This window comes from Trachurus japonicus, chromosome 18, assembly GCF_045865225.1.
Source record: "Trachurus japonicus isolate A0001 chromosome 18, Traja_1.0".
Classification (NCBI taxonomy): Eukaryota; Metazoa; Chordata; class Actinopteri; order Carangiformes; family Carangidae; genus Trachurus; species Trachurus japonicus.
Window position 1 is genome coordinate 29,513,630 of NC_140924.1, and position 12,090 is coordinate 29,525,719.

General features: G+C 41.1%; 1 protein-coding gene across 2 annotated transcripts in view; it reads left to right on the plus strand.

Moving 5' to 3' along the window:
* pcxb (pyruvate carboxylase b) overlaps positions 1-12,090 on the plus strand; it is a 278,215-nt gene that overhangs the window by 205,891 nt on the left and 60,234 nt on the right. The window lies entirely within an intron of this gene.

The following is a 12,090-nucleotide window of genomic DNA, read 5'->3' on the forward strand; positions in this document are numbered from 1 at the left end:
GGAATGCCATGTGGTGGCAAGTGTTGTGAAACGTCTAAAGGAATAGTTGCATTAGCGTGTTCACATCACTGAAATACCCTGAAATAATGTCGGTAAAACTGAACACACCTTACAGTGATTGGGCTTATTCTCACTATGAGAATGATTGCATTAACAGAATCAGAGTATATTGTTCACATGGTGACATAACAGCTGCAGCCGGATCATAATTAGATTATTCTGTGCACGCGCAAACAGCTAATAGACCTCTCTCACAGTAAGACGCTGACTTGTTGAATGCAGGTGTAACTAATAACATTAATAAAGAGCTGCATTCACTTCAGGTTTTGCCAGTGCCACAGCCTTGCTCATGCTGGCTCACTGGCACAGCTTACTGGCACAGCTAAATGGACCTGAGCCATGTTTCACCTGCTGTTAAAGCTTATAAAGGTCTGTAACTTTACAAGCCTCTGCTGCCAGACAGGGATGTTTCAGCTATGGTCAGCACACATGAGCCTGTATATACTCTCATGGTAAGAACTCACACACACTGGGGCGGTGTGTAGCTCAGTTGGTAGCCCCATGTGTTGAGGCTATAGTCCTCACTGCAGGTGGCCCTATCCTGCGTGTCATTCCCCTCTCTCTGTCTCCCATTTCCTGTCTCTCTCTACTCTCTTGTCCATTAAAGGCGAAAAAGCCCCAAAAAATATACTTTAAAAAAATAAAAGAAATCACACACAGGCATGCATACACACACTGAGTAGCAGGAGCAGTGATGAAAGGGCCTTAAAGAAATCAAATGTGAAAACCTATAAATACTAGACTAGACTAGAAAATCACATATCACAGACAACCATGATAACGCTTTTAAAATATTCCGATAAATAATTCATGGTGTTATGTGCTGAGAAAATCCAGACAGTTAGACAGACATAATGCATTTTGTAAATAAGACGCAGTTGTGGTCATGTCGTGTTCTGGGCTCACTAGTCCCTAAAAATAGAGACTAAAGGTGTTCTAGCATTAAGAGGAAACATTAATATTGTGTTTGATTGAGTCAACATTTCTATTTTGGTTAGCTCTCTAAGTAGGAGTCCAGCTACCTCGCCTCAATATTTATTAGTGCGGATGCATGGATGAATCACCTTTTCACTCCTGACTGTGGTCATCAATACAGAGAGCCCATTAGATGAGATGCATTAGTTTGACAGAACAGTATATTGAGACTTGGGCCATTATCATGATGGTGAATGGAAAGTGTTTGAATAATTTTCTCTGCCAACATACAGAATGTGATGAAGGAGAGGTGCTCCTGTGCATTACTGTGATCTCTCATCAGCAACATGTGACTCATTGAATCCTGTTTGGTATGCTGGTCTGCCACTTGAAGTAACTCCAAGGTAATCTGAGCATACTGTATGGTGAATGTTTGTTTGAATACAATAGGAAAGTTAACTCAGGAATAAAGATATTTTTCTGAATACTATTTTTTAAAGTGGCCTGACGGTTGTATTGAAAGTAGCACAGTTTCCTAAGTACAGATTTTGGGCATAATTTCTACAACGTGCATAATAAAATATTCAGTGTTGTTGAGCCTGATGCCTGGGTGCGTTAACTTGATAAAGAAATCTAGTCTAGTCTTTGAGGAATTCAGTTATTTATTGTCTAGCTAAAGATGCAGTGTCTCTGTTTCTAGCTAATCTCTAGTTTCTAGCAAACTCAAACAAATTCTACATGTTGTGTTGATTTAGTTTTCTGGAGTTCTGATATTGAACCATGTGTTTGAATTTATGTTGAAGTTATGAACATGAATCCTGTTCAAAGGTGAATTCATGACTCACTGGTTCTACCAGCAAAAGGAAGGTTCACTGTGTAAAGAGTTTTTATAGGACTGGAAATTGAAGGGCACAATTTGAGAATTCACCTCAAGCACAAGAGATTTTCCCAGTATCTATCCCATAATGCTGCACCTTTTTGTGTACTGCACGTTCAGGGTTTATATACTCTTGTCCGCTGTGTTCTCGTATTTATTTATTTATTTTTGCAGCTCAATTGATTTCTCTTTTTATTTCACTGCTCCTGAGACTATTTGAACCACATAAACAGTAGCCTCATACATAAAACAGGGCTGCGACTGCATGTTACTCTTTACAGAAATACCCTTGCCTCAGGATCTCTTTAAACTAGGACTCAGGATCCAAAATGAGTCACAGCCATTGAAGGGAGGATAACAGGTAGAAGAAGAATGTCAAAAAACAAAGTAACATAAAGTTTAAGGAAAGCAGTATGACATTAAATGGTATCTGTTATTACTTTTTTGTTATTATTAATAATTATTACTTACAGTAAGGGTCTATAAAACCTATAAAAGACTTTAGGCTGAAATGCTGTGGGTCATGGTTTTAGTCGATGGTTAATTATAGCTGTTAATAAGAGTTCCCATTGCTTTTAGTGTGAAAGTTAAATGGACAACTGTTTCAAATTGAAGATAATAAAGTAGCGGTTGAAGCAGTTACAATCATTTTGTCACATGTCATAATGATAATTCAGTTAATCATCTTCCTCAAACATCAGTGTTGAGACCACAACACTGTGTGGTCTCACAGGAACACCATTTCACTCCACAACTAGAAACCTTTTGAAAACTCCATCGTGGCATGCTGGGAGTTTGTTCATCATGAATACTCCGATGGCTTGTGTTGCTGAGTTAACATTCACAACACATCAATGAAATCTGCTGCTTAGCTGGCAATAGAGGAAATATTAAATTACACACCAAGCCTACAACAAAAAAATCAATCTCATTTTTGACAGGTCAACAAGTATCTACTGATGTGAGAACAGCCAAAAGAACTGCCATGAGAACAAATCAAAACCCCCTGCCTGGAGCTTGTCTTCTGACTTTAATCAGGGAGACTGGACTCAAATGATGCAACATATATGTCCAAATCAAATTCATGATAGTGCCTTCAAAGTCTTCCTCTCATTTTTACAGGTAATCTGTTGGTTGGATCCCACTTTTGGTTTTGATATCTGCAGATAGTGAAAGCACCACAGTGAAAGACTGAGAACAACTGTCCAAGAGGAGCTGAGTGGAGAGCAACTGGACTTTGTTGTAGACACACTCACCTTGTATTTCTTCTGTCAGTTACCTTCCATTCAGCTCTCCCTGGATAACTATGACCTTGATGACTTAGAATTTCCACAGAGCTCTTTAATGTGGCTGGTGAGCCAACAGTGTAATGCAGTGAATGAAGGGATTAAAACAAGGCCTTTGAACACAACATCCCACACTATTACTTGTTCACAAAACATCCCTGTTTACTCTGCCTGCTGTACATGATCTGCTTTTTCTTAATAATAATAATAATCCTACAAAACAATCTGTTTACATTAATTTGTCCTGTTGTTGTCTCCTGTTGGAGGCTGATAATGATTGGAGTGTGTCCATGACATAAAGCGATGTGTAGCAGATTTTCATTTTATTTAGTGGATTATCACTTGATACCATATCAGACCAAATTGGCACCCATGTTACTTTTGGTAGGTGATGCCTTAGGTTATTTCTATTCTCTCAGAAGAGGCCCTTGTTCAGTGTTTTTTGTTGCTGTTAATTTGAGGAGAGAGTTGTTGATTTTCACAAATGTCAGCCCAGCTATCAACGATATGTTGCTTGTTTGTAATGAGTTACAGTCTCAGCACTGAAACATGTTTTCTGTGTGAATTCCTCCAGTTTTTAAAACTTTGAGATGATCACTTACAGGTTTAGAAATAACAAACAAAGAAGAGCGAACACCTGCTAAGAGCCTGAGACGACACGCTCTGTGGGTTTGGAATACATCACCAGTTGTTTAATGCGTCACAAGCCTACAGTACTGCTTAAGGATTCTCAAAATACAGCTGAGGAGGGATCTGTTTCAACAAGCTTCTGTCTCTGGTCCCCAGAGGACTCTGAGAAGGTCCTTCACCTAGTTCAGCACCTGTGTATTGATACTAGACAAATCTGTGTCACAGTATTTGAAGAACACACGTCACACACCAGTAATGAGTCCTGGTGAATGTGTCTCCCCTGGTAGTAATGAAATTCTAATTATACTGAGAATATTTAAAAAGCAGTCAAATCCATTTCTTGACAAGTAGCACAATCAATGGTTTATTATGCATCATGTCAAGAAATGTATCTTTTGTTACATCCTCTCTCTTACTCCGTCTCATCATCTCATCTTTGAGCTTCATCTTGTAATTTCCTGCATTCTCCCTGGAGACGAGTGTGAACTTCAGCAACCCCTGTAAATCGGCTGAGATTGACATCTAAGTGGTTGGAGCTATAGTTAGAGTTCAAAGCAGCAGAGAAAGACTGTCAGCTCCTTTAACTCAAAACAACATATTTTGTAGCTGCAAAGCATTTGCTTCTTAAATTGCTGCAGACAGAGAAAATGACAAATCAGCGGATGCTTTCACAGTGAAACTATTCTCTGAGCTGTTGAACACTGGGCCGAGAGGGTGGGACCTGGACTCTCTCCTCTTCAAGAGCAAATGAAAGTTATACACATGTAACTACACATGCTTTATGCTTTCAATCTTAACATTTAGTTCTTCTGTTGAACACTGTACCAATGCCAGAGATGTCTTAACAAGAGAGCAGTAGCTGGTGCATTTCCCCAGCGGCTTACTTTGTCCAGGATGTCTGGCAAGTTCAGCACCATGGCCAGCGCCTGCTCACACACACAGGCAGCTGAAACATTCTGTAATGAGAATGTTCTTCCATTACAGAATTGGAAATAGTCCAGCATATCCTGTGTCTGACATAACTCAAAGCATAAAGATCATTTCTCTTCCCTCCTCGAGTTCCTTTCTACAGTGTTATCAACAGTTTCCAAGCGTAGTCAGGGATCGAAGCTTTATTTAAAAAGCCTGTGTTTCATGAAACCTCAGGTACACAAATGTAACGCAAAGACACCATCCCAGAAAGAGTTCCTTTGTCACTTCATTTGTTCCCATTTTGTCAGATAGACACTATAATCTTATTTCAAATGGAAGCCCTTCTGGCCACAGAAATTAAAAGCAGGTTAAAAATCGTTCTGCCTGAACTGGTGATCGCAGTCACTGCTGGAAAGATCACCAATCTGATATTTTATTTCACTGAGTTAAAACCCCCCCACGGCAAATGTCAAACACTGATTCCAGATTTAATTTATAAGTATAGCCACACACAGCCATCACACACATCTGTTGTAATACAGGGTGGGGAGTGTGTGTGTGTGTGTGTGTGTGTGTGTGTGTGTGTGTGTGTGTGTGTGTGTGTGTGTGTGTGTGTGTGTGTGTGTGTGTGTGTGTGTGTGTGTGTGTGTGTGTGTGTGTGTGTGTGTGTGTGTGTGTGTGTGTGTGTGTGTGTGTGTGTGTGTGTGTGTGTGAGTGAGTGAGTGAGTGAGTGAGAGCGTAAGATGAAGTATTCAGATGGCAGTGGCTTGTCCTTTGGCAGCAGAAACATGTTCAGAGTGTATTTCATGGTTGTGAAGTTCAGTGTAAATTGGGAGACGATGGTTGGATGGTCAGTGGTTACTTAATGCAAGAGAGCAAGAGGTAGGAAGTGAAGAGGAAATTAGAGAGCAAAGAAACTGGGCAGAGAACTCAAGAAGAAATGAAGGACAGGAGCCGTTTGTCACATGAGCACAGAAAGTCATCATCAGCGTTGTCAGCTTGACCCATTCATTCTTTCTCTGGACACAAACTGATGAGTTGCACACGAATCAGGACGCAGTGTAAAGTGACAGGCTGGTTGTCCTTCTAACAAACCAATCAGTAGACTGCAGCAAAGTCATTAACTGAGACTGAGGCATCTCAACAGTTTAGTTTAGTTTAGTTTATTAGTTTATTATGTCGAGGACAATCAACTGTACCAATAACAGTAAAAAGGACAGCTTTAGCCAACATGGCTAATATCCTGCTGTAGTCCCCGGCCAGATGACAATAGGCACCCTAAAAACAAAAACAATATATTACAGTACATTGATTAAAAAGAGAGCATTAGGACAGCTAGGAGACAAGATAGATCAGTGAAGATAAGAGAGAACAGTGAAACATCAGTTCATGCAGAGACAACACATATAATCAAAACATACAAAAGCAGCACATAAAATATAATCACACATCAGCACATACAATCACATTCAGGAGTGCAGACAGACATCACGTACTGTATAGACAGGCAGCATCCATGATCATGACGCAAATAACACACAGCCATATGTTAGTGTGTGCAGGTGTAATTGTCGACGGCAAGCCATGTTTTTAACTTGGCTGTAGAAGTGGAGTATGCATGTGTATCTTTGATATGGGTGGGAAGTGAGTTCCAGTTATGTATTGCTTTAACAGAGAATGATAACTGGCCAAGTACTTTTCTTGAGTGGGACTGATAAGTCACCACGTGTGCTGCTTCTAGTGATCTGAACGGTGCTGCGTTGGTTTATGAGTGAGTTCAGTGGAGGGGGGGGCTAAACCATGTAGGGTTTTAAAGACCAGACAGATGTTCCTACATTTTCTGACATCTTCCCAACTCAGAAGCTTGTGTTTGTGTAGGACGGTACAATGATGTGAGCTGCTCGGTTTCTGGTCCAAGACTTCAAGGGATTGCTTGTACAGGGTTTCCAATGGGTTCAATGTTGAGCCATTGGTTTGTCCCCAGCTTGTGAGGCAGTATGGCGGATGCAACATGATCACGGCATTTACATATAATTTGGCGGCATTAAAAGTCATTGTGTTTCTTATATATTTAAAGTTTGCTAAACTGAACCTAACTCTTTGACTAAATCTGACACTAAATCTGTTTGGGTCCATCTGTGTGTGTGTTTTCACTCCTCATACATACATGTATCAGCGTATGTTGCCTTTAAAGCCTTAAATTCCTGATAATCTTCCATTACAGATATGTGCTGGAGTTTGCGCCTTCCTGCCTTCGGGTTGTTGTAAGACAGGTTTGTGTGTTGGTGTGTGTGTGTGTGTGTGTGTGTGTGTTATTTTGAGTATGTCTCGCCTGCTTGAGTAAATCTGTAGATGATGCGAGTGGGAGAGGTCCCCTAAATGTCTGTGTGCGTGTGCGTATATTCACTCCTCGGGCTGTGTGTGTGTGTGTTGATCTTGTTTGTGTCCAGGCCAGTGGTTAGGGCGTGACGGATGGGGATAGGGGAGACAGAGGAGGAGAGGAGAGAAAAGACAAATGACCTGACAGCTCCTCTATTCAACTCCTAATCATAGAGGGAGCGTGGAGGCTGTGTGTGACAGAGGGAGGCAGTGTTTGTGTTGGCGGAAGACGGAGATCAGGTGTGTGTGTGTGTGTGTCATCAATTTGTGTGCAATGCTGAGCAGAGTTAGACATTTTTCAAAATCTGCACCTGTACTGTGTTTGTTTGTGTTTTTGTTTCCTGTTTTGCATAATGCAACTCTACATTTGCCTCTAGAGATGAAAAAATTAAACTGTCAGAGAAAAGTCACACTACATTTGGGTGTGTATTCGTGTGTGTATATTTGAGAAAATACTGGCAAAGGGTGATTACAAGAAAATGCCAACCAGCGTGATATATTTAGACTGAAGGTGCATCGGTCCAGATGCTTTTGAAGAGGCAGGTCTGTATTGTGCGTTTGAAGATGTGGGGCCTGATCTCTACCATCAGCAACAACACAACATCCTTGTTTACAAGGGACCTTTGGGTGCAGGTGGATACAGTGGAGCTGTGGATCAGAGACACTCTGCCTCTACACAGGGTTGCACTGAGCATGTTCCTTGGCTTTCAAAGCCAGTATCAGGATTTGAAACCTAATGTGAGCCAATACAGGGAGCCAGTGGAGGAGCAGGAGCAGAGTGACAGTCTGAGCTGCTGTTGTTCCAGTTGTCTCTATTGTCAGACTGAGTTTGGAGGTTTCAATTTTCCACCCTCTTGTTTTTGTCTGTAGTTTTTAAGCTGTAGTGGTTGGTGGTTACAGATAGCATGTGTAATCAAAGTGTCACTGAAATGGCAACAAAGGCAGGTGCAACATCCAGGTTGTAGGAGCTGCTGCTGTCTTGACAAAGGTTAAATAAATCACAATACACAACAATGATAAAACATAATAGACCTGTGTCATAATTGTAATATTTTCTCATTAGATAATCAAATACAACAATGCCAACTCCAACTGAAATCATGTTGTGTATTGCAATCACAAATCTGTAAAAATCTACCTTGAGCATGATTTCCTGTGCATCATTAGACAGCTGTGTTTTGCTCCTCCTCATCCTGAAGCTACGTTTTCACATTTTACAAAACAGCTGTGAGTTTCCAGCATGTTTTGAATGATGTTTAGTGACGTATATTGATCTCCCCTTGTTATGGGTCATAACATCACTGACCAACATGTTGTGTTAACATGTAATTAACACTTGAACATTGCTCTGCCCTTTTGAAACTAGTTTCTCATATGAGAATAATCGTTTTCAGCCTTCTGTTGCCATGAGTAGAGTACATGTGTTAGGTCTGTGAACATGATGTACTGTACTGTAGGCTGGCATTTGACCCACACTCTAATCTTGATCATGACCAGTATCTCCCAGGACAGACATGTCTGCCCGGAGGTTTCCTGGGTCATCCCTCTGCTGGACACAGACAGAAAATGAAACAGACCTAAGAAAACAGTGTTGCTCTCCTCAGCCACCCGTCATTGTCCTACTCCTCACACTGATTGTTGCAGGAGAGAGGACTATTGCACATGGAACAGTCCAGATTAGTGTAAAATAAAGTGGAATAATGACTATGAAATGAAGCTTTGGTTTACATCAGTAAATGTGGTGCAGGTAGAGGGAATTATTAGTTATTAGAGGCAGGTTTAAAATCTGATTTGACCTGTGAATCTCACGTACTCCAGACAGTTGATTCTGTTTTGCTGTGACTTCAGTGTGAAAGCCTCTTTGTGTGGAGAACAAATGTGACTGCAGATAGAGATGTTCATGCAGTTCACCACCAACACCACTTGGTCTTTCGTTTCTTTGTGGCTTTACAGTTGTAAAATATGACACAGAAAAATTAGGAGCTGTCCTGACAGCAACACCAGCTTGTTGTGTTTTTCTTTCCTCTGCCATCATGCCACTGACTCGCCTGCTTTGTGTAGTGAAAAACAACATCCAATCCAGTGCAGACAGATTGTAGAACACATGAAATAGCAGGTGATGTTTTTCTCTAAGATATCCAGGCTGCATGTTGACATCAGCTCTAAATTTTGCCTGTATTAACAACATTTGAATCTTGGATGACAACTTTCACTGATGCCAACAGTTACAAGGAATAATGTTAGCAATTTAGCACATTGCCAATGAGAACTTGTTAGTGAGTTTTTTTCTTTAGCACTAACTTAACTAAAGAACAAAAACAAAACAGCCCTACTTCCCAGAAAGCAGCAGATGCTCTGCAACAGTAACAGGGAAATGTGGTGGTGTGTTGAGCTGATTTGTGTCTGCAGTCAACTCAACAGCCTGGGACATCAATACTTACTTCATGATGTTGCTTTGGCAATCACCAGAAAAGCTGATTGCAACAAGAACGATGATGAGCAGCAGTGAGCAGAGTAGCAATAAAACAGACTTTTCTGCTGATAAACTGAGCACTGAGAGAGTGAAAGTGAGGAGAGGCACAAGCAAATGTCCTTTGGTGCTGTCGCTGGGTTAGAATCAAAAAGAGAAGAGCATCTGACTTCACTGAGCCTGTGTGTGTGCGCGTGTGTGTGTTCAATTGCTGCTTATTAGAGAGAGTGTGGGTGTATGTAAACTGCCAGAGTGAGCGTTAATTCATATTTAGACATGTTTTCTTTTCCACTAAAGCTATCACAGTACTCAAAGGTGTGTGAGAGAGACAGAAGAGGTAGCTTCAATCATCACGGAGAAGAATGTGTGTGTGCTTTGCATGTTGTGCACATAGCTGTGAGAGCTGTAGCCTTGTTACGGGCCATCTAAATCAGGGAAGGGCCTCTGTCAAGTGTTAGTGTGTGTGGGGGTGTGTGTGTGTGTGTGTGGGTGTGGGTGTGCGCGTCTGGTGGGAAGGATGTGTGTGGTCCTTTTAAAAGTGTGTGTTTCATGTCATTAGGGGAAATGTGGAGGAAGAGTGTGTGGTGTGTGTGTGTGTGTGGTAGCCACAGGCGTGCAGAGCAGTCTCATAATAACCACATTGATCTGGAACAGCAGAGGAAAAGGACTTCAAGCTTCAAGTATTAATCGTGTCTCCATCTCTATTATTCCTGAGTCCTTCATTAATAGCAGCTGCTTCTGTTTGTTTCTCATTCCATGTCTCTCCATATTTTTATTTATTTACTCCTTTTAGTTGCATTTTGCTTTTCTTACAGTCACTTATTAACTTTGTTTACAATAATAAATTATAGACGAGCATGACATCAAACATAGAAAAGGAAGGGAAAACACTGAAGCTGTGCAGGTGAAAAATGCCCACAGGCCCAGTTAAATAAGAACAACTCCAAAGAAGCAAATAACAAGTACAAGTTCAATTTTTTTTCTTTCATTTACATGTATTTGTGATGATGTTGCCCCTTTGTGGTGCTTTCTTCTGTAGTCCCTATGGAAGAAATGGAATAGAGGCTGTGAAACAAATGAAATACTCAACTTCAACACACACCTATCTGCCTCCTGGTACCAGCCTCAAGAAGCTGTTTGACACTTAGAGTAGGAGATGTGCTTGTTTGCATTGATCCCATAGAGCGAATCGGTGCCTTTACTTTTACCGTACAGATTTGAGGATGCTATTGATCCTCTCAAAGGAAGTATAGCTGTAAATACAGTAGAAGTCAGGTCTTTTAGCCAACATGTGTTTGTGGTAAAGCTTATAGCTTCCACTGCATTTGGCTGCCCTCAAGTCAAAGCTTTGATTTTGATCATATACAATAAATATACAATGAAACAATAATCAGATTTCATATGGCTGCGTATTGTTCTGGAGGAGACGGGTGTGTGAAGCAGCAGTGTATGTTTTAACACAGTCATGTCAGCAGGTGCTGTAAATGGAAGAGAAGATGATGTCCACAGGTTTGAAGTCTTATTGCAGTCGCAGCATTCGGCAGAAATCCTGTTTTGTTTTGGACGGCAGCTCATAGCCCAGGGCTTGGCAGTGCAGCACGTCCATGTGAATCCCTCGGCTCCTTCCTCTTTCTCCTCTCCAGCTCTCCATCGTGTAGCAGAGATCTGAGAATACAGTGTCATTGTGTGTGTGTACATGTGTACCTCAGAAAGCGAAATCCTCTCTTCCCTCTCTGGACATGTGGATGTCTGGAGAGAAGCACTCAGTTTTGCCTTGCGGTTTCATTTTCTCCATTTTAATTGTGCTTTATTGGTTTAATACACCAAGTAAGGCATTAGTTAGACGTCTTTCTACTGCTGTAACATCCCTTTTCTGGAGTAAGATTCTTCTCTGTCTTCTGAAATATATATAAATAATATATACTCCTGTCATCTCTTTGTTCTCGCTGCATTTCTTTCTTCTCTCAGCTTCTAAGAAGAAACTTGAATGTAAATGACTCTTGCTCTTGCCCTCTGTTTCAGTTCTGTCTCCATCTCATTTTGGTTTGTTGGCATGACCAACATGTGCTTTATTTTCCTGACCACATTGAACCCCATACTGCCCCTCCCTCTCTCTCCCCTCTCTCCCTCTCACTGGTAATGAGGTGTGTGTCTGTGTGGTTTGTTTATTGCTTGACTCCCCTCTCCCAATTATGGGATTCCTGAGTCATTGTGCTCCAGCAATTATTTCAAGTCACTCTGGGTTTGACTGTCAACTAAATGCTCAAATTATGTCTGTAAAATCTGTCCATCTGTGGTTATGTTCGCAGACAATAACAGGCATTCTGTACCTTTATGCCAATGTTGGTGTGACAGACAGATCTATCTATACACTGTCTATACATAGTGATGTTTTATATTTAAGGGAGGGGCAATCTGCCGTCCTCAGGGACTCAGTGTCCCTGCTGGTTGTTGGAGCGCTTGTCTTTGTGCATTTGTAAATGGGTTACTTGGAGGCCGGTTCATGAGTGACAGGGGTTTTCATTTAAAATGCCACTTAAAAACAAATCTGACATTTTCGG